Raw genomic sequence first — 23,756 nt, 5'->3', positions numbered from 1 at the left:
GCACGTATTTTCTTCTTTTTTAAATATTATTTTCCTTTTTTTCGTGTAATTGCAATACAGACAGGCTGTATTATTACTGAGGTACGTAGATTGTATGCAGCGATGTTTGGAAAATATTTTTCTCATTTTGCGCATCTATCCGTTTTTAAAAAATAAAATATTTCAATGTTATTTGTGCTTTTCTGTGTTGATTCCAAAATCCCCCCCCCCCCGAATCAGTAATCAGAAATTGTAAATGAAAGAGAACTTTTTTTTTCACATTGCTAATTGGAAGAATTTGGAGAATTTTTGAACGTTGGTTTGGTTTCAAGAAATTATCTCGAAATTAATTTGAATGTCTCCCGCATTTCGTAACACGTGCCACAGGTCGTTTCACATTTGTTGCGTGTGTGTGTGAGTGTGTGTATGCATGTATACCTGGTGTGTATGCATCTATGTGTGTATGCATGCATTTGTGTGTGTATGTATTTGTATGTATGTGTTTAGGCGTGTGTGTCTGTGTGCAGGCATGAGTGTGTGTATGTGTGTGTATGTATGTGTGTGTATGTATGTATGTGTGTGTGTAGGTGTGCGTATGTATGCATGTATGTGTGTGTATGTGTTTGTGTGTGTGCAGGCATGAGTGTGTGTATGTGTGTGTATGTATGTGTAGGTGTATGTATGTATGCGTGTGTGTGGGTGTAGTTGTGTATGTATGTGTGCATGTCTGTGTAGGTGTGTGTATGTATCCGTGTGTGTGTAAGATATGGACGCCACTTGGAGACGGTTTTCTCAAGAGGAGCATATATTATCGATGGTGTTTAAAGAATAAAATTATTTTTCACTTTTTAGAGCATCTTTGAAGTCGGTTCTATTTTTTTTTTTCAAAATTTTTTATTTTATTCTTTTTAGTGTAAATGTAAATATTTCAGTAAAAGTACGAAGTTACCTAGTGAGAAGTTTGGCTCTATACCACTGTATTGCTTCAGAGAAGCCTTTATTCAAAATTATCATTACAATTACTATTAATGTTACTGTTATATGGCACCAAACTTTTATAACAATGGGTTTCATCTTTTAATCATTTAGTAGGGAAATTGCATAAAATTTACTGTTTTTTGCTCATAACTTTTTTTACTAAAGAACAAATATGGTCAAACAAAGTAATGAGACCTAAGTTGAGCCATCCCCTATCCATTAAAAAAAAGAATCATCAAAATCGGTTCACTAGGTGAGACGCTGTGAGTGGACAAACAAACAAACAACTAAAAAAAAAAAAAAAAAAACATACATACGGTATGAACTTATAACCGCCTCCTTTTTGAAGTCGGATTAAAAATACTACATCTCAGTTAGTTTACCAAGAACCTATTGGGTATAGAAATGAATGTTTTTTTTATGCAAAGCAGAATTATGCTCCTCGTCAAGGAGGAGTAGTTATAATTGTAATGGATATTTAATTTATATGGTTTTTATGTAACAGAAGGACAAAACAAAAATGCGGTAACGGAAGGACATTTAACTATATGCTGATACAGGGTAAAATTTTTGAATGCTAGTATAAAACAAACTATTGTTTAAAGTTAGTAATCACATTTAAAAGATATATAAGTAATATTTATACAAAAAATATGTGTGCTTTTAGTTAAAAAAACTTGTATTAAATTTTTTTTAAAAAATGTTTTGTGATTTTATTTATTTTATTGTATGGGATGAAAATCATGAAAACTGCGCTTAAAAATTCCTAAGCATGTGAAAATCATTTTGGTATGAGATGTTTGTGATATGACAAACAGAAACATATGCTTCAAAACTTGAAATTTATATTGGAACAATACAATATTGAAATTGCTTTCAGATTTGCTGCCACAAGTCACAGGAAAGGACTGCTGAGAGCATTGATTTAACAGCTAAACGCACTGCGAAGAGATCAGTAAATTCATAGATTAACTTTCAAAAATATAGGGGAAAAAAATGAATCCAAAAAGATGCATTCTCATCCTGACACACAAAATATGCACTATTTGAATTCTGTAACAAGTTATGTTATTGAATATAGTAAGTATTTCAAAAAATCGAACGATATTTCACTTCAAAGTCAACAGACTCTCATTTATAAATAATGTTAAAAATAAGGATACTGTTGAATCAAAAACACAAAATCATAAGAATATCCCAGAGGATTCATTAAGGTTTAGACAAGTTTTGTTAGTGTGATGGAAGGGAAAGAAATTAACAAAAAGCAATGTTGGACAATTATTTCATATAAGAAGATGAAGGAATAGAAATAACTTGTTTGAGAATGCATAGTAATGTGGGTATGATCTTCGTGTTTGCTGAGGAAGAAGATAAATGTTCTATGGATTATGATAAAATTATTGAGTATTTAAAGAATTCAGAATGGTAACAGATGGCTCAGGCATTAAATATCAACTGTTTCATACTGCTATATTAGCTGAATAAATGTTTGTAAGTTGAAATTTTCGCAGAATAATTGTTTTAGATTTCTCATCCTTTCGTTACTGTCCTTCCGTTACCCTTAACAAATACATTATTTATGTATTTAAAATAATTATTTTTTAATGCTAGAGGTATAATTGTAATGACTGAACAGTCCCGTATGTGCTCTAATTTTTATAGAATTTTCCCTTTTATAGTTTATCTGAAGTTTTGCGGAGAACATGATATTGTGAAAATCGTATTTCAAAAATGTCCTTCCGTTACCGTTTTTTAAATTTGATTAAAAAAAGTTTGTAACAAAAAGTTCTCGGCTTTCGCTTTTTTAGCAACTTACTATGATGTGTATAAAAGTCTATACATCAGTTTTTGAAAAACATATGTAATTTGATATGCTCACAGACAGAAATGCATCGATTTTTTTTTTTGTAAAACTGTCCTTTCGTTACTGCTGGAATTCACCTTAACAAACAAAACTCTGTAATAGGAAATTGCTAAGGAAACTAATGCTTATTCATCACTAGTTGCGTAGTCCGGCTTTGCCCGGTCTACCTTGAAAATAACAATTGTGTCAAGTGACGTATATTCAATAACCAGGCTTAAATGAAAGAAAAAAAATATCATGCAAAATTTCCGATCCAAACAATGACGACAGATATTAAAATACTTTCAAGAAATTAAAATAAAATGAGAAATATGGATTTAAAAAGCGTAACCACGGAAACACAAAATAAAATACGTTTAAGAATGGAAAATGAGAAAAAAGAAAACAAACAATGGATTCAAAAAGCGTTACCGTGGAAACGTAAAATAAAATGGTTAAAAACTTGAATAGAGAACAGATCTGAACTTTATTTAATTCGCTTGTAACTTGTTTTCTAATTGAGATAGAGAGTTAAACTTTCTACCTTAGGTGAGTTCGATCTGGAGTAAAAAAAGCATCTCTTTCCAAGGGTGCAAAAAAGAAAACTGTGGGCAAATCCTTCACTTTTTATTAATGAATTTAATGAAGATAGTAGTGCCAAAGTTTCAACTAAGCCTAAAAAATTTCGGGCTAAAAACGCAAATAACTCCCGCCGTAGTTAAGTTAGAGCGTTGAAACAAATTGCGTCGGACGTGGAAAATTCTACCATTTCGAATGATTTATATGAAGGTGTGCAAGTAATTTTTCACCCCCACATTCGGGAATTTATGTCAAATTGGGCTTAAATCGGAATAAAAAAAAAGAACTACTCGTCGATTTTTTTTCGAAGTTGTCTGCAAACCTTTCCGGGGCTAAAAGAAAGATATTGTGAAAATTTCAGCGAAATCGACCGGGTAGTTCTCGAGTTTTATGCGTTCAAACAAACAGATGCTTTTTGGAGACTTCATTTTATACTATGTAGAGAATCTTGATCAATTATACAGTGGAAATTAAAAAGCAAAAATACCCTAACCAACTATTAAATCTACTAGGGTTTGGTGGGGTAAAGTGGTCATAAAATTGTAGACTTTCAACTTAGGTGGATGATAAATACAATAAATACATTAAACACTTCAATTTTTTTTGTTGTTATTTTACATTGCATTTTTGAAGAACACGGTATATTAAATTTTAGGATTTTTTTTGATTTAAGTAGTTTTATAACTTTATGTTCTTTATACTTTTATGACCACTTTACCCCATGGGGTGGGGGAAAGTGGTCATAACATAAAGTAAAGTGGTCACAGTTAAAAATAAATGCAAAACCATTATAAATGACTCTAATATTTGTATATTTCGGTTTTATTTTTATAGTCACAAGTATATGCTCGAGTATATGTGTATATACACGAGTATACTCGTGTAATCATGAGTAAACACGTTCATATATGAGAAGATACATGTATACATCAGATACAAAACATTTGAGAACATGACGCAGAGTTATGCCGTGCTACGTACGGATGGTGTTCTGCCGATGTTTATGACTCTTAAGACTTTAAAGTAACTGTTTATAACAAACATTTAACCAAACTAACAGAATGTGAAAAATAAAGGGGGGGGGGGTTACTCCAACTTTCGGACACTTTAGTAAAGAACAGCAGACCCTCGTTTTACGCGGGGGTTACGTTCCACGGAATTGTTGCGTAAATCGAAACCGCGTAAACTGAGACTTAATACTAATGTTAAAATAGGGGTTTGATTCCGTAGATAACGAAATACTTCATTCTGGTGATGGGTAATTGTATTATAAGTTTAATGTGTACTTATATTGATTTTTATGCACAACATGCATAAAGAAAACATAAATTAATTTCGTGTTCTGTTTACAAAGAGGTACTGGCTATGATAGTCTTTTGGCAGACATCAAGAATTTTTCTCTGTAATTTTTTGCAGAGCATTAATGCATCCATAATCACTTGCGTCATTTCCATGATAGAAACTTCCTTCACAAACAAATCAGAAAGATCATGGAATGACTCAACATTTTCAATGTGAACGTTTTTGGTTGTGCGTCACCGACGTCGATAATCTCGCTGGTTTGGGCCTCCTTTGTCACTTCTAAAAGCTCCTCTTCCAGTGAGTTCTGAACTCTGTGAGTTTAATAATTTTTCTTTTGGAAAGAGCTCTGGAATCAATCGCATAAAATGTCTCCAGTGGCCCAAACTTGATTATTAGCACGCCAAAATGCAGTTGATTACACGTAATCTGCAATCTTTAGGAGTTTGGATTTCGAAAGAGGAGAAAATTCTATCTGTTTACATTGCCACATCCGCGTAAAACCGAAACTCATCCGCGTAAAATAAAGTAAAGGTGTCAAATCTTAAACCGCGTAAAATAAACCCGCGTAAAACGAAGGTCTACTGTATTAATTTTTCCTCTATTTGTTGTCCCATAAGTACACCTTTACCCACTAATTCCAACCTGAGCAAAAAAAAAAAAAAATAGTTTACAAAAACTAATAAAACACGCTTTCGTACCAAAATGAACTAAAAAGTGAAAAATAATCTTTGGATGATAGTAGTTGAGCAATCACTTAATTTTAATGTAACACAAAAAAGCGTGGGGTGCTGTGTATTTACATTTTTGCTTGGACAACAAATGGAAGAAATTCAAGACAACTCATAAGAAGCCCTTCACGCTTTCTTATATTACATTAAAATTAAGTGATTGGTCAACTACTATCATCCAAAGATTATTTTTCACTTTTTAGTTCATTTTGCTACGAAAGCGTGTTTTTTTTAGTTTTTTAAACTATTATTTTATTTTTCTGTTTTTAGTCTTATGTTGGAGAATTATCAGGCGACGAAATTATTTATAAAACGAGTGCGAGGTAATATCTTAAAGTTAAGACAAGGGCACCCCGATGGGAAGCTACTGTGAGTATGTAGTGTATGTTTCGGAAATCATATTTATATTACTTTGAAAATTTGAGATGCATTTGAATAAAAGTTTTGTTCAACAATCGTCTAACCAGCAATGAATTTCCAATTGAAGGCTCACCTAAATTTTGGCATGAAATTAGTTTAAAACAATTATATTTCATGTTCTAATTACCTTGGAACATTGGAACAAATTTTGTCTGATGCAGAAAAATTAAAGGTTTTTGTAGATATTTTTAAAAAATTTTTACGAGCATTTATTAATGTATTTTTTTAATTTTTCCTTTTTCATTGTTGGACTTATGCCAAAATATTGAATAAAATTGGAGGAAACTAACAATTAAAAGAGTTAATTAATTAATTTGATTATAGAATATTGCATTGTCCTCGGATCTGAGGTCGCGTGCCAAATTTCAAAAGAATCCGATCGCAGGAAGTGGGCGAAATTTGAGCTGCAAGATTCCGTTACAAGATACCTACATACATACATACATACATACATACAGGTGAAGGTAATAAAAGCGTGTTAAAAAAGTAAATTTTGGATGGTTTTAACGTTTGTTTTACAATTTGTTTTTCCATTCAAAATAATGGAAAATTAGCGTCTTCCTTTTTCGTCTTTAAGACAGTAATTTCCTGCGTTTGCAGAAGACAATAATAATTTTAGAACGGCAAGTCCATGCGCCTACTCAATAGAAAACGGTTTTGCACGAGTGCGAAGAAAAAAACCCCTCTCAGATTTCAACACGAATGGTGTCTACGGTATTTTTATCGCCAACACATCTTTTGATTCCTGATCAGGGTGAAAATATTTGTGTATTTTCAGGTTTTTCAAATAAACCAAATAGACGATGTGTCAGACAGCCCGAAGCTGAACAAATGCAGGGAGTAGTGCTTAAAAGCAGAGGTCTGGGTCTTGCAAAAGAAAAGGGCATTCTCTGAATGTTCTTGACATGAGCGGAAAAGCACCGATTTCGACCAATTGAAAGATGACTTTTTAAAAACTGTCGCAATTTTTAAGTCTTCCTCTGTTAGACGAAAAAAAAATGCGTATTTTACTTCTTTTCAAGACATTTGTAATTTTGGCGGGATATCTGTTAGGATGTCTTTGAGAGATGGAAAACCTAGTTACGACGTAGCTAATTTTATGAACCAATGCTATTGTTTGATAATCATAATGATTGTTATATAATTAGCCATCACAGATGACGCAATTTTCTCCATAATGAGGGAAAAACATGATTCGGAACCTACCGTCAGACTCGATTATGACGACAGTGAAGAGACCGCAATATTTCGTTATAACCAAGTACTCATATAAAAACGAGTTCCGGAAAAAAAAACAATAAAAAATCATAAATTCTTAACTTTTCTTTTTCAGTGATGTTCCAGATCACTAAAAATGTAGATTTGTGGATCCGGATCCGGATGATTAGTTTCTAGATCCGCAAATTTCAGATTCGGATACGGATCTAGAATTTTTTTACTCAATTCTATTCCGATTTATGATGAAATACAAGATATTTGTTGGTTCAGCTACAAAAATTGCAAACGCTCGTGACTATGTATTTTTGAAACTTGCATCAAAGAAAACCATAAGGTATTACAATGGAGCATCATTTATACGTTTCTCTTTTATATGTTTTTATCAGTTACACGTTTTTCAAATTGGTCCCTGCAGAGTCTAATACACATTAACGTTTACCTATTATACGTTTTTTATTTATACGCTCTTTTCATACAATCCCTTCAAAAACGTATAAACGGTGCTCCACTATAGGAGTTGATGATGCGAATGAATGAATCACGACAAAATTTGCAAGAAACTGACGCTGCCATTTTGTGTTTCCAATTTATTTTTCACCCTATAATGTTTAATAATTTACAAAAATTCATCTTATCGAAGTGTATAATGTTTATTCAAAACTTCTTTCCATATAAAGTAAAATCGATACCTATAGGCTTTCAATAAATTTAACAGAGGTACCTATATGTTTTTGTTTTATTATTTCGTTTTATCCTGATTTAAATGTCAGTAGGTACTGTCTAACCACGGATTGTATGGAAAGGCAACATCCGGTTTACACGCGGAAATGGAAGCATCTATTAGTTTTCAGGGATGTCAGATTTTGCAGATGTATGTTAGCCTCTAAATTAAGCAGAGTCTCATTCAAATAAGCGGAATACGCGCATAAAATTTTTATTTTTCCCCTCATTCAGATGGAGTCATCTTAACTGGATGTTTGCCAATTCCATACAATCTGTGGTCAAACAGTATCTCATTAATGGGTGCCTTGGCAAAAAAATATTTCATAATGAAAATTTACATACTTTTTCAAGTAAAACAAATTTACCCACCTTTTTTAGATATGCTTGCTCTAAATTTCAACAAAAGGTGGGTGACCCATTTTCCCCTTGTATGGGGTAAGGGGGACAAACATCTGAATTTAAAAATAGCAATTTAGTATATTTAAATCATTTTTTAAAGAAAATGTTGATAAACTTCTGTTTAATAATAAAGTCCACGATACAATAACTCATTCAAAAATTTTTTGCTTCAAAACTTTTATTTTGGGCGTCAAAAATGAACTGCTATGAAAAAGGGTTCTACTTTCTCCAACCAATCTTAATTCAAACATTTTTTTTTTAAAATTATCTAACATTGATTTTAACCAAAATTTATTACAAAATTGTTTATTTAGTCCTTTCTTGGAAATGACGACATGGACTTACATCGATAACTTGTATACAAGAAACCTTACAGATATAGATTTAAAATATTTCACGCGTAAAACGTTTTTAAACTGGAGTCAGAAACTTTTCATGGAACTCGTTTCTTAAACAGTTTAATTAACTATTTCCAGCTACTCGATATTAATAGTTCACATATTCTACATCTAAATTGGTTTCAACATATTCCTTGAATCCCATTCTTTCGTTTCAACCACTGTCTATATTAAGACTACATACAAAAACGCAAGGCTTCAGGAGAAAAAAAAGAAAAGAGAAAGGCCATTTCTACTCACGAGAAACGCATACTGCACCAACCTTTCGCTATGTATCAAACGAGACAATACCTGACTTTCTAACCTGAAAGTCATTAACCTCCGCGCTGTTTGCTCGCGGGTTTCTATTTGCCTTAGAGGTTTGAAGTGGGTGACGAAGAAGATTAACTAAATGCTTTGCTATCAAGAAATTAATTACCGAGATTCATTTTCATTAGGATCACTTTAATCATTCTGAGTAGTTGAATTTAATTTAATTTCTCATTTTATTTGTTGTATCGTTAATGGGCACGATGCAAAGAAAATAACTGAGGAAATAGTGATTAGAATGAACTATTTCTTTTTTTAAATTAAAGTCAATTCTGTACGTAAAATTAAAGTTATTTATTATTTAGTACTCATCTCTTTATATTAAAAAAAATTAATAAATAAATAAAAAGTCAAAGAAATTGTGAAAGGAAGTTTGTGGACATCATAGCACTTACAGCCTTGAAATTTTGTACAAAATTAATTCGATTAATTCGAGCCCCGGTGGTTTGCACTTGGGGTTTTGTTTTTTAAGTTTCAAAGTAGTTTTTTGTAATTAATGTTCTAAGCTCAAAGTTCGCTTAAATTGCCTATTAAAGGGCTGAAAAATTACTTGAATATATTAATATTATGTACCGTTGGAAAGGGTAAAATTTTCCGCGTTCTACGCAATTTGTTTCAATGCTCTAACTTTATTACAGCGAGTTTGGTTTGCGTTTAAGCTCGAACTTTTTAGGCTTATCTAAAATTTATTCACTGCTCTCTTCGTTAAATCTATCAGTAAAAAGTGAAAGAATTGCTCCACAGTTTTCTTTTTGACACCATTGGAAAGAGTGAGATTTTTTACTCCAGTTCTATCTCGAATCATGGTCGAAAAGCTAAACTTCTATCTCCAAAGGAAAAAAAGTTACAAGCCGTTTTAACTCAAATTCGAAAAATCTCATTTCCATTTTTAGAATAAAGAAATTTTCATAGGATGGGAGGAAATTGAAACGGAAATTATGAGATACAGCGGTGCAATTATCGGCGGGGTTATGACAACGACCAAATAAAGTAGCTGGCGGATTGCTTTTCATTTTAATTCATGTTGTAATGCAATTTCAAAAACGTGCTTCATAAGCTTGCAACAATATCTAAGTTTAAATTATCTACCAATTGAGATTCAGCAATGAAATCTTTTGAATCAGAATCTATCTCAAGATATTTAGCAAGAAGCTAAGGATCTTGGGATACAGCGGTGCAACTTCCGGTTTCAATTTTTTAGTATAGCGGAACCTTTTTATGCATTTTCTTTACTTTTTGTTTCCATTCAAGATGTTAGCCATTTTATTTTGCGTTTCAACGGTTTCGCTTTCTGAATCTATTTTTCTTTCCTTCTTTCTCATTTTAATTTCTTAAAATTGTTTTATTTTGCGTTTCCATGGTTACGCTTTTCAAACCCATCGTTTCTTTTTTCCTCATTTTAACTCCTTAAATATATTTTAATATCTGTCGTCATTGGTTGGAAGGGAAATTTTTCATGGTGTTTTTTTCCCCTTTTACTTAAGCCTGATTGTTGACTGTACGTCACTTGACACAATTTTTATTTTTAAAGTAGACCAGGCAAAGCCGAGCAACGCAGCTAGTAGTGAATAATTTTACAGCTTCTTTAATGGCTACTGTGTCTGCAATAAAATATTAAGTATACTATTATCTATATATCTGAGTGAAAACTATTCTATAATTTTTTTCATCATACGGAATTTCTCATTGCTTTTTTTCCCAGATGAAATTAAATTGCTTTTAAGAAGGTTTGATTTTTCTTCTCAATTTCCTAATGGTTATGCAGTATAACTGAGCGCAGTAACAAGAGATACATTAAAGTTATTGTTTCAGAATTATAATCATACTTCAGAAACTTCAGAATTATAATCAAATAAATGCAAAGAAATCGTTTTGAAATTATAGACACTAAACTTTTAAAACCGCATTTATTTTTCGTATCCGTTTTTTAAAAACCAAAAAAATAAATAAATAAATAAATAAACAAATAAATAAAACTGCATTGAAACCAGTATTTGTAAGATCTTTTTTTTGTGCAATCTTTTTTTGTGAGGTACATTAAAATTTCAATCAATCCTCATATATATAATAGGCAATGATCGAGTAACGCTAACGTGATCAACAATGAAACTCGCGCCATAGCATGATAATTTGATAATTGACATGCAGGGACATACTTTATTTTGATAGGGCTGAACTGGATCCGGTAACTTAACTGTTTTACTGGTAAGACTCAATTTAGAAGAATGAAGAAATGTGAAAATGGTCAACAATGAATGCTATCTACTGAAGTTAAGGGTTAACCTACTAGGGTTAACGTTAAAATTTCAGCTATCAAACTATCACCAAACAAGTTATTTCTTCGTTGAAATATAGAAGCAATTCTCACCAGTCATAACTTGACGGGCGATTTTCTATTTTTGGATATAATTGACAAAGTTTTCTATAAAACGAGTTCGAGGTAGTATCTAAGTGATTTTGAATTAGTTTACCAAAAGAAAAAGTTAGCATACAGTCAGACAACGTTGGATAATGGTTATACGTTTTGAAAAGTTTTGTACGTGAAAAATGAGAAATTATGTAAAAAGAAAAAAAAAAAAGAAAATTTGAATTTTTAACAACTTGAATTCAAGTTATGCTTTTTGCAATCACGAGTGTGTTTCTCTACGTGTGTGAATGTAGGTGTGTATGGATGTGTGTGTGTGTGCAGGCAGATGGTGTAAGTTTTTGTGTTGTGTGTGGAATATTGTGTGATACGTGTGTCGGCATATTTGTCAGCAGGATATGGACGCCACCACCTACTAGGAGCGGATTTCGGTGGACAGTGTTTCTGGTGGAGGCCTAGGACCAGAGGAGCTGAACTTGGAGACAGTGCATAGAGGTGTATTACCAGCAGTCAGAACTTAGCATTTTCACGATTCGATTATCTTCGTTTGCGGCCATTAAAATTTTTCAACAAATCTTCATTGTCTTATTTTTCGCAATAAAAGTAATAATAGAAGAAAAATTTATTATGAAAGAGCTTGGAGCAAGGTTTACGCTCTATTATTCATCAATCTATCTAAAAACATATTCATTTTCATTATTTCTTTTAATGCTTTTCTCAAGCCTCACAAAAATGCCATCCCCCTTCTTTTTTTTTTTGTAAGTGAACGTTTTTAAATACTGTGCACTTATTTGTACTACTTCCTAGCTATACCCTATGATACTTCAGAAGGTTTGCTTTGATAGTCCGCAGCAAAAAATTGCACGATTTTGCACGAACAATTAATAAAGCTATAAATAGAGCAGACTATTATTCTAATTTTGTTTTAGGTTATTTTTGGGTTCACAGGTTTCAATCAGGTGCATAAATTGAAAACAGCTACACGAAATTATAAATTACACTAAAGAAAGACGATTTGGTGCTAAGTTCAAATTCAAAGACACAGAAATAAAAATGGCTGACATTTTTCAATTTCGGTATTTTTTTGGAAGATAAATACACAATTTCAGCTAGCTACATTTCTATTTACCGTAACTTTTCATCAACTGGCCTTTCTGTACTGTTTTTAAAAGAATCGTTTAGTTGCTTTTGAGTCTTACTCATGGTTGAAGCTATTAGGGTCCATAGTGTAATATGCTGCCAAAAAGAGGGCACTGTGATCGCCACCAAATGCTAATCATAAAGCGAAGTGCTTATGCAACACTAATATACGTGGGAGTGTGCCTTGTGTAGTGATCGAGTGTGGGAGTCGGCAAGAGATGTCCTATCTCCAAGTGAATAAAGAGTTTAATTTAAGTGTTACAGTCCACTTTGTGTATTTTTGAGTTTTGTGAATTTAATGCGAAAATTGACGAAATAGAAGCCGTAGAAGCTAAAAGTAGTCGAAAAAGCGAAAAATTATAAAAGTAATAATCCGCTCTATTTATAGTTTTTTTATTTTTTCGCCAAACTCGGGTAAACTTTTGCTGCAGATTATCAAAGTAGACATTCTGAATTTTCATAAGTATAATTTAGAAGTAGTACAAAAGCGTACGCAGTGTTTGAAAACGTTCATTTACGTAAAAAAATGCGAAAAAAATGGGTGATATTTTTGTGAGGCTTTAAAAAGAATTGCATTAAAACAAATAGTAAGACTCTTAAAAAGTAAAAACTGATGAGTAATAGAATTCAAATCATGTCCAAGCCCAGTCATGAAAAATTTTTCTTCTAGAAACATAATTTTAACTCGAAAAATAAGACGTTTGAAAGTTTGTTGAAAAAAATTGAATGTCGTAAACAAAGACAACCGAATCATGAAAGTGCTAAGTTCCGATCGCTGGAATTTTTTTATGGTTATTCTCAAAGAAAAAGGAACACTTCCACAAAAGGTGATGTTTATCCACCTGTTTTGAGACTCAAGATCGACACTAATCAGTCAAGTTCAAAATTTTGATTGATGGCCAGTTTTTTGACTCAAATACCCCTCTGTGCTGTGGTGCTCGCAGAGGACTCGGGAGCAAAAACCAAAGGACACGGACGTCATTCAACGGTCAAGTGAAAACAATAAACGCCATAGGCGGTGAACGAGGTTAACATTCGAAGCGAGCAGGGGGCAGAGCTAACTAGTCTATATTAGAAAAGCTATGAGCATCTGTCTGTCTCTCTCTCTTTTTGTGTAACTGAAACCCTATCTTCTCCAGACAGTCAATGTCTGCAAGGTGTATACTAGTACCTTTAGATACAGGATATCCGGAGGAAGTCATTTCTCTCTGTCTCACTTTTTTAAACCTTAACGAGTAGGATATACTAATTGATAAAAATGTCATTAGAATCTCTATTGTCACCCTGTTTGCACCAAATTTGGCAAACTATATGGCTATTAATAGCTAAACTTGGTGAGAAATTGCAACTTTTGTCGCCAAAGAAAGTAAGTACCTTCGAATGTAGTTCTTTGCGATTCATTTTTGTTTTAATTCTGTGAATAAAATTTGTTTAATACTTATTTGCAACTGTTGAGTCACTCATACCATGATGTGTCAGATCTGGTTGAAAAAGACGTCTATTATGTGTGATTTGTTGAGGTTTTGGGCAAACCGTAACCTTAATCATTTTTCGTCAAGCTACTGATAGATTAAAGTAGCCATATTTCGTCCTCATGCCCAATTTCGTCCCCCCCCCCCCAAGTTTCTCCGGTATGCTACTGGATATCACCGTCGATGAGATTTTGTCTGCTTATGGTTAAGAACATTATTTATTTGTCGAAGTTGCATGTGTCCAGTACGCTGCGTTGATGGTTGAGAGAGGTTATTTTGATTTTTAAAAAATTGTTTTTTCGTGATACTATTTGTAGATTCTCCTTTGGTTTTATTAAAATGTGCTTAATTAGTTAGTTTTGTTAGACAAATTCGTTTAGGGTGAGCTGTAAACTGAATAACTTGAGTGTTTTGCTACGTTTAGGTTCACTTCACGTAGAGCAGAATGCCGTCGTATTGGCGAATATGATTTTCTTATTTTCGTCCCATATCAAGATTAGAGTAAAAACATTGATGCAGAGTATCTTATGTGCCAAAAATTTTTTATGAAGAAAAACATGAAGAAATAAAGGAACGTTGCCCTCAATGCACCCGTGGCAAATATGAAATGTGCCCCAGGAGAAGAAAAAAAAATTCCATGCTTGTTTAAAGGCTTGAAAAATCAATTTTACGTTTCTTAAATAAGTGATTAAAAAAATCATAATAAATGATGTTTTCTTTTAATGTAGTTTATTAATCAGTATTTATTACTATTACCAGGCTTTTAATCCATTATTACCTCTTTTAGAAGGTGCATTGGAAGGGGGACAATAATACAATAAATGTTTTAATTCTTGTAAAAGTTCATATTAAGAACATTCGCAAAACATCATTTGTTTTCAATTTAAAAAATTGAAAACAAATGACGTTCTGCGAATTTAATCTTAAATATCATGTGTGCAGTCTTAGTTAGTGGGGCTATGTAATTTTTTTTCTTGGATTAATTGATCGGAACGTATGCTAATTGGAGACCAAAAAGCTAATGGTGGGCGAAATATAGCGACATTTCCCTATTGCCACTAATTTCTTGCAAACATTCTCCAATGATTTCTTATTATTTGCTCAATACTCTTAATCTTTAGAATTTTTTTTATTTTATTTCATGTTAATTCCATTCAGTAATCTTTTGAGGATTTCAGGAAAAAAAAACTGTTTTCTTGTTTCAAACAATCCTAATGCTGAAACTTTCATACCTTCATTAGATTCTTTATAAAATAAAAGCATTTTGAAATATAGTTCACAAATCGTAGCTTTTGAAAGATACGTATTTAATTGCAGTCAAGCAGAGATATTTTTTATCGCTTCAGGAAGCGTATTTAACGCACTGGTACTCGGAAACCCGCTTCAACAATTTAATCACGCGTATGTTCGCACTTCCTATTTTGAACAAACATGTAACACTGGGAAGAGAATGGGGAGATACGAAAAAGAGAGCAATTTTAATTTAAGACATATTTGTTTGCACTTGCAGAAGTTTTTCATTTGAATGGCTCTTTATTTTGTAAGTACAAAATGCTGACATTCTAAATCAATTAAAATCAAAACAGTAAACATCTTTTATTTCCATGACACTTCCATTTCAAGATTCGGAATTAAATTCTTTTTTATGGAATTAATCATGGTTTTTACTGAGTTTGTATTCTTCACTTTTAAAAAAATTTGACTTTTCAAAATATCAAGAAGTATTTTCTCGCTTAGGTGTGCTCAAACTATAGTTGTTTACGTCTCGTTCAAAACCGTTTCCTGTGTTTGACATTTTTACGCATTTATTGGCACTTTATATCCGGAGTGTTAAACTTTGGTGTTTAATTAAGATTCTATTTGAACATGCGGAGCCATCATGCATCATAATATGAAATATCAACTTTCTAACACATTTTTCCGTGCTTTAAAAATAATGTACGTGTTGTAGTCACGCCCGCAACACGTGCAAATCATCATTTTTGAACTAAAAGAAAACTTTTCAGAAAGTTCATATTATGATTTACTAGTGGTACCCACACGGTTTTGTTCGCAGTAGAAAATTAAAAGGTCATTTGGTTCGCCATCCATACAAATAATGGATGATGAATTTCTCGCCAATTTGCTACGTTTATTTGCTCGTCCACGTTATGGTAATTTCCTAGTGAAAATCCTAGTGAAAATAATAAATATGAAGCTGTTATCAAACCCTGCACTTCTATTTATTCTAGCAATCGCACCTAAAGAGAAAATTCGAGCAAAACAAAAAGCATGAGAACGCAAAAAACAAATTGAAGAAGAAAAAGCAAAATTTAAACTGTACGGAAATGTCAAAAAGTGCACAATAAATTACACCAACGTTATTTTAAAAAATGAAGAAAAAAGATTCGAATAGATCTGAAGATGATAAAAATTGATTATGTCTAATTTGCTTGGAGTAATACAAAGTTTCTAGACCCGTAGAAGTCTGGATACAATGCATGAAACTTAGAAACTGGTCTCATGTCAAATGAACCAAAAAATTAACTTTATTTCATTTGCGTTAACAGCATATCGGATGTTGAAACAAGCGATGATAATGAGTGATTATAAAAATAGTTAGGCCTGTAGGATATGGGCCTGCACCTTGTACCGAGTCAAGGATTAATATGGCCAAAAATTGATGCTGTTCTACGTTTTATCTTTCTCGAATAACGCAGCTTTTTAATGTGTCTCTAAAAAAGAGTTCACACGCGTTAATAATGTAACTATTTTATTTTCATTTTGTTTAACGTGTCATTGAAAACATGAAATTGTTCTTTTTTGTGTTCAGAGCATTAGAAATGAATAATAATTTCATTCTTAACTAAAATATCCCATTTAATTGCATTTCTTACATAATTTGTACATGTTACAACGTATTTGTACGCGTTTTTTTGGGTGGCACAACGTGCCTCAAGCATGTCACTACTAGCCCCGCTACGGGGCAAGTTGAGACAGACGTAGAGGTTACACAAATTCCATTTTATGTCACAAAACATGTCTAAAATGTTGATAATTGTTTTATAAATATATTGGTCAAAGTTTACTCTAATGATATGATGCATTAAATGTTTCACATCGGTTCAAATCTTACGGAAATATCAAAAATGGCAAAATGTAGCTACTAGCCCCGGTCTCCCCTAACTATGTTAGTTTGAAAGTAATAACTTTCTTTCGAGATTAAAAAATCTCGATAGCAGAATGAAGCTATTTCCTTTAAGCCTTCCCATGCCATTGCTCATAAAATTGTAATCTGTAGTAAGGGCTACTGTCCGTTTAGCTTCCCCCTTCCCCAAAACCACCATTAATATTCCATTATATATAGTGTTTATATTTGTTTAAGTATATTGGATATTTTAATTCGCAAAAGTATTGAAGTATTTAAAATTTTCGAATTTTTGATTTTATCTAGTGCAAGTTCTGACTTCAATGGGGGGGGGGGGGGGGGGCAAAACCCTCTTTATACTGGTAACAAAGTAAAAACTATATAATGAGTTTAATTTGAAAGCAATAACTTGCATATTAAAAAACCTTAATCGCAGAACGGAACTATTTCTTCCAAGCCTTTCCATACCATTGCAGATCAAAATTTTATTTGTTATGAGTTTTGACCAAATGTGAAAAGAGTCTGTAGTTCTTACCCCACCCCTTTCATGAATACGCCACAATATATAGTGTATATTAGGGTGGGCCGAAAAAAGGATATTTCCGAGAAGCAACTTCTAATAGCAAAAAAAGTTGTGTATTGTCATCTTAAACATGGGAAAAATAATTTAAAAAAAAAAAATAATATTTATGTCTTCAGATCGCGCATTGGCAGCAAAGTTTGAAAAAAAAGTACAAAATGGTAAATTTTCAAATACTTTCATAAAAATCTAAATGTTCAAAATTTTTGTTCTAATCCCGTTTAAAAGCTTCCTTTAAACTGACTTTTCATGTATTTTTGAAAATATTTACATTCCTTTACAGATTTTAGTTCGCGAATAAGCCGCAAAGTTACGTGAAATCAACCAAAAATGGATGTTTTTAGCTTATTTTGTATATTGCAGTATTTCTTCTTTTAGATCCCAGTTATGTATTTTTTACAGTAAATGTGCACATTACAGCTCTTTGCTGGAACTGCAATTATATTATGTTGCATTAACAACCCAAAACCCACCCCAAGTAGGTGGTTGCACTTTGTGTTCCACCCTGCAATTCCCAAGAAGACTGGGCTTATCGACAAGATTTAAACATTTGTAAAGTAAATTTCATAATAACACTATATAGTTTTAAACAAGTTTCTATGTTTCGATCAAGGTGTGAAGTTGGACTTAAGACTCAGTTTTCGCACTGATGTTTGAAAAATATAAAGGTTTTCTTATAAATCCATCTCTTTTCCGTCTAATACCTACAATGAATTTCTGCAGTTTTACTGAACAGTTCCACAATCTTTTCAGCTGTCCGAGTTTGGTATGGGAATTTTAAGAATACATACTTAAGCATATGTATAGTTTCTAGAAAGGATAAAATATCCTTTTTTTTTTCACATCATCACTGAAGCGGAGGAAGTAAACACGTTGACCTGTCAACTAACTGCTATAGATCGCAGCTTCAAATATCAATACTGATGGAAGAAATTCTCTTATAGCTATAGAAGTGTTTCTTGATTGGTGGTCTTTTGCGTTGTATAGATACCCTACTTATAATCCAGCTCCTTTAAATTTCGCCTTTATTGCTCTGCCATGACAAATAACAATGTCTTAAAAATAACAAAGTAAGCGTTTCTTTGGCTTGGTAAGTGATGTTTGGAAGATTATCACACAGCTGACTTGTAGATTTTGTAACTTTAAATAAGTGTACAGGTTCATGTTTCACGAAGTTTGTTCTTTTCTTTAAATTTTAATTATATCAAATCATAGAAGCATATTTTTTAAAGGTATTATTTACGAGTGCCTTTATTCCACTAGTATTTTAGTTTAAATATTATACAGCCCCAGCATTGATGTTACAGCACCAGTTTAAATATTATACAGCTCCGTTAGCACACGTTAACGAAAGCTAATGACTAAAACATGTTAGTTTTGTGAGAACGAGATCAAAGTCACATTTTCTTTTCTGTATTAGATTAACAATGTCCATCAAATACTTTTGCTCGCTTTTTAAGTCAGTTTCCAAAACTACGATTTCTTCCGACCGAGTTCTTTCTTCGTTAATATATGTTTAAGTGTACAAAAACAGTTGATGCTTTACCCATGATTCAGTAAATGGGCCTCCTTTGCACTCCGGTTGTAGAATAGGTTATTAAACTGGTTAGTGGAACCGGTTGACAGGGTGTGTTTTTTTTTTTTTTGGAATGAGACAGGATATGGATTAATGTGAAAACCTTTATGCAAAATCTGAACCACAAGTCCAACTTTAATCCTTGATTGAAATGTAGAAACTTGTTTAAAACCAAATAGTTATCATGCTTATAAGTTACTTTACAAATGTATGAGTCCTGTCAATAACCATTTTTCTTGGGAACTGCAAGGTGCAAGGGAACACAAAGTGCAACCATTTATTAGGAGTGGTTTCTGAGTTGTAAATGCAACATTATATAATTGCAGTTCCAGCAAAGAGCTGTTATAGTGCACATTTACTGTAAAACATATATTACTGGGATCTAAAAGAAGAAATACTGCAATATATAAAATAAGTTAAAAACGCCGATTTTTAGTTGATTTTACATAAATTTGCGGCTTATGCGCGAATTAGAAACTGTAAAAGAATGTAAGTATTTTCAAAGATATATTAAAAGACTATTAAAGGGAAGCATTTAAACGCAGTTATAACAAAAATTTCGAAAATTTGGATTTTTATAAAATATTTGAAAATTGACAATTTTTTTCTCCTTTTTTTTCAAAATTTGCCGCCAATGCGAGAACTAATAACATAAATATTACTTTTTTTAATTATTTTTCCCATGTTTAGTATGACAATACACAGCTTTTTTTTGCTATTAGAAGTTGCTTATCAAAAATTTCCTTTTTTCGGCCCACCCTAGTGTAGTACTTAAATATCATACAAACTTAAATTTGCTAAAGTATTGCAGCACCAAAAATCTCTGAAATTTCGATTTTATCTCCTGCGAGTTCAGACCTAATGGAGGGGGGGGGGGGTAAGGGGGCGATGTCCCTATATCCCCCTTTCCCACCCTCGTGGATCCGCCTATGATTGCTGGTATGGAGTACGGCTGCCGAAAGTGGTGACCAAGTGGTGAGTTACATTAATATTTTCAATCGCCATTTTTTAAAATTTTGTTGCCACGTCGTCATTGGCGACAGCTTATCTTGATGTTTGATTGGGATTAATCTTATATTCAGCACTTAGCATCACAAAGCTTCTCTCACATTTCTTTTCAGAACAAACGTATATACGTCACCTCTGTATATTGTCTGCCATCAATTCTAACTAAGATCAACTCGCAAACTGAAGTCATTTCGGACAACAATGTATCCAAACTTCTCGAAAGTGTCACACACGAGGCGGACCCCCTTGATCGGGGTCGTTGGCTGTTTCGTCAAACAAGCCTCGGGAATAGTGCCTCGAAGATGAGAGAAATCCCTGGAAGTCCATTTTTCCACTGGAAGTATTTATTTGATCGTCGTAGCTACTCACTCCTGACATTATGAGCGGTGGATTATTTCACGCTTAGTTTGAATGCGGTCATTTATTTCCGCTGCTACTGAAACTGAGATTTTGTGCTGGTGACTCAATATTCTTATGTAGGGAAAAAAACCCTTGATATTAAAACTTTGATATTGCAATTTTATTGCTGTGATATTTCCTTTACCTTTCAGTTATTATATATATATATATATATATATATATATATATAATATATATATATATATATATATATATATATATATATATATATATATATATATATATATATATATATATATATATATATATATATATATATATATATATATATAATATATATACATATATATATATATCATATATATATATAATATATATATATACATATATATATATATCATATATATATATATATATATATATATCATATATATATATATATATATATATATATATATATATATATATATACATATATATATATATCATATATATATATATATATATATATATATATATATATATATATATATATATATATATATATATATATATATATATATATATATATATATATATATATATATATATATATATATATATATATATATATATGACTTTGCGCATATCTTTACGTAGAAACATAAAGAACTCCGAATTTCTCCGCCAAACATTGAATAAATAAATTAAAACTGTAGCGTGAAAAAAAATACAAATCATATCAACTCTGATTATTTCAAAGTAAAATTCATGGCATCAGAGTCAATCTCATTTTTGTATAAAAGGGTTAGATTCGAAGGTGTTTAATTCAGACTCGGAGTCAGAATCGATCATTTTCTCTTTACGTTCACAACTCTGAAAATGTTTACGAAGTCGGAGTCGGACTTATTTTGGGACAAAGGAGTTGGAGTCGGAGTCGAAGACTTTAGTTTTTATTTCTAGTTTGCTTATTACACTGCGCGGCAAAAGGAGAGAGAGATATATATACTAAAATCGCCAAATTTAGTACTCTTTAAGTTGGTTCTCTTAAGTTCTTCTTTATGGAATTTAAAAATAGAAAGCTTTTCACGAGTCCAACATTTTATTCTGCGTACTTCGTCGAATATATCGGAGAGTGAAGTACGATAAGTAAAATAAGTTCCGAAACAAAGTAACTTTTTAACAATATTATCTAACTGCAACCATCCACGAAGTCTTTTTTTGTGCGAGATAAAAAAATTCCACTGAAGAGGCATTAATTGCACTTATAATAAAAGAACAATAAGAAGTACTTGAGGCAACGAAACAAAAAATCATTTCTACTACGATAAGAAGCAAAAACTTGCTATCCAGTTCTTCAGCTTTACAGGATACACTCTCTATTTAGCGCCAAATAGGATAATAGAATTTCTCCCCTTCATTAGCACATTAAAAGAACGTGTACACGACAGGCCCGCCCCTCGAACGATGTCGGAAGTAGAAAAGGAGCTCACTTCTCCCTTTCCTTTTTCTCGCCTTTTCCAGATTTTGTCAAATTTGTTTTGTTGGTATTTCGGGTCATCGACATCTAATGTCCTTCAATTATAAGAAAGAAAGCGCGTTACATTCGTAGTCATCAAGTTAGTTGTGGGAGGGGTGAGAAGGAATGGTGATAATCCCCAGACGGGTTAATTGGAGGGGAAGGGGGATGACGTTAGAGCTTTTGTGTAAATAAACATGTTTGTGAATCTGCGGAAATGGTCCGAGATGTGGTTTTTAAAGAGTGCTTTATTTTCATCGATATGTGCAAAAGACACTTCCTTTTTTTTTCATTTCGAAATCAATTGAAATAGACACTTATGTAATTCCATGATAAATATCAGTATGTTTTGCTTTGGAGGCATTAGATACATAGATTAGCTTCTTTTGTAACGTTGGGTGCTTAAAGCGAAATTGATTTTGTTATGGTTACTTTTTTTCCTAATTGGTTTATGAAGCTGTTTACCACTACGTCATTACTAGATGTTTCCTATTATCTTTTTTTTTTATCCTGCTAAAAGCATCTTTGCGTTACTATTTATTTTCATCAATTTTTTTCGTTTGCCAGACGTTTGCTTCCAGATCCCGGTGTCCCGACCGGTGTTTTTTACGTCCTGGTAAAAGATAAATTTGAATGTAGATGACCAAAAAGTCAAAAAATAGCGAACTGTGAAGCATAACTTAAGATAATTATTCTTTCATTTGTAACATTAACATATAAAATAAATATCGGATTGGCTTGCGAAGATTTTTACAGCAGTTTAAGAGGAAAAAGAGCCTAAGAGTTCTAGCCAATGAAAGACACATGTAAATATTGTTCAAATTTTTAATCCTCATTCGAAGTGTTTCTTTTTAATTAAGTAACTTGTAAATATTAATCTGTAAGGAATAAAATTTTTAAGTTTATCTGCTTGTATCATTTACCAATTCCCCTGGTTTATGTTCATATTTAGTAACCATTTAATCATATAATTCCATAGCATTGAGAATGAACTGCCCTCTAAAACACAACCAGACGCCCTTTTGAATGCCTACGACGATGGGGGGTGGGGCGGGGGATTCCAGTGTCCAGGTTCAACATTTCAGAAATTCTGCAAATCTACCTATTTTCCTCATTTAATGCCGTTGTGCTACTACAGTCAAACTCTTTCATAATAAGCTCTGAGCACTGATTTAACGAGAACTTCGACATAACGAGGAGAGAGAAATATTTGGTTGTAAAATGTAAGTCTATGAGAATTACTCTCTTTTAACGATCATACTCCGCTTAAGGCAAGTAATAATTTTGATATTCATGAAATTTCTTCTAGCTCAGCTGTTTCTTGGAAAAATTCTATTAACATTCTGAAGTCTACCGAAAGGGAAGGATGGGTCATAAAATCTGAGAACAAGTAACGACGGCGCTTTTTACTTCCTTTTACAAATAAGGAAGTATTGTAAAGTATTGTATTCGCGAAAAAAAAATTCGCTAAAAAATCGACCTTAATTTCCATTTTAATCACCCCGAGTGAATGTTGAGTGTTTTTTTTTTTTTTTTCCGGCTCGACCCGAGTTAATTACAACGCGTTTTCTCGTGACGTCTGTATGTACGTATGTATGCATGTACGTATGTGCGTATGCGCTTATAAATGCGTATGTGCGTATATATGTCGCATAACTCAAGAAGGGTATGTCCTAGAAAGTTGAAATTTCGTACGTAGACTCCTAGAGGAGTTTAGTTGTGCACCTCCCCTTTTGATTGCATTCGGGTGTTCC

This window comes from Uloborus diversus, chromosome 1 (assembly GCF_026930045.1).
Source record: "Uloborus diversus isolate 005 chromosome 1, Udiv.v.3.1, whole genome shotgun sequence".
Lineage (NCBI taxonomy): Eukaryota > Metazoa > Arthropoda > Arachnida > Araneae > Uloboridae > Uloborus > Uloborus diversus.
Note: the sequence above shows the minus strand (reverse complement) of the source record.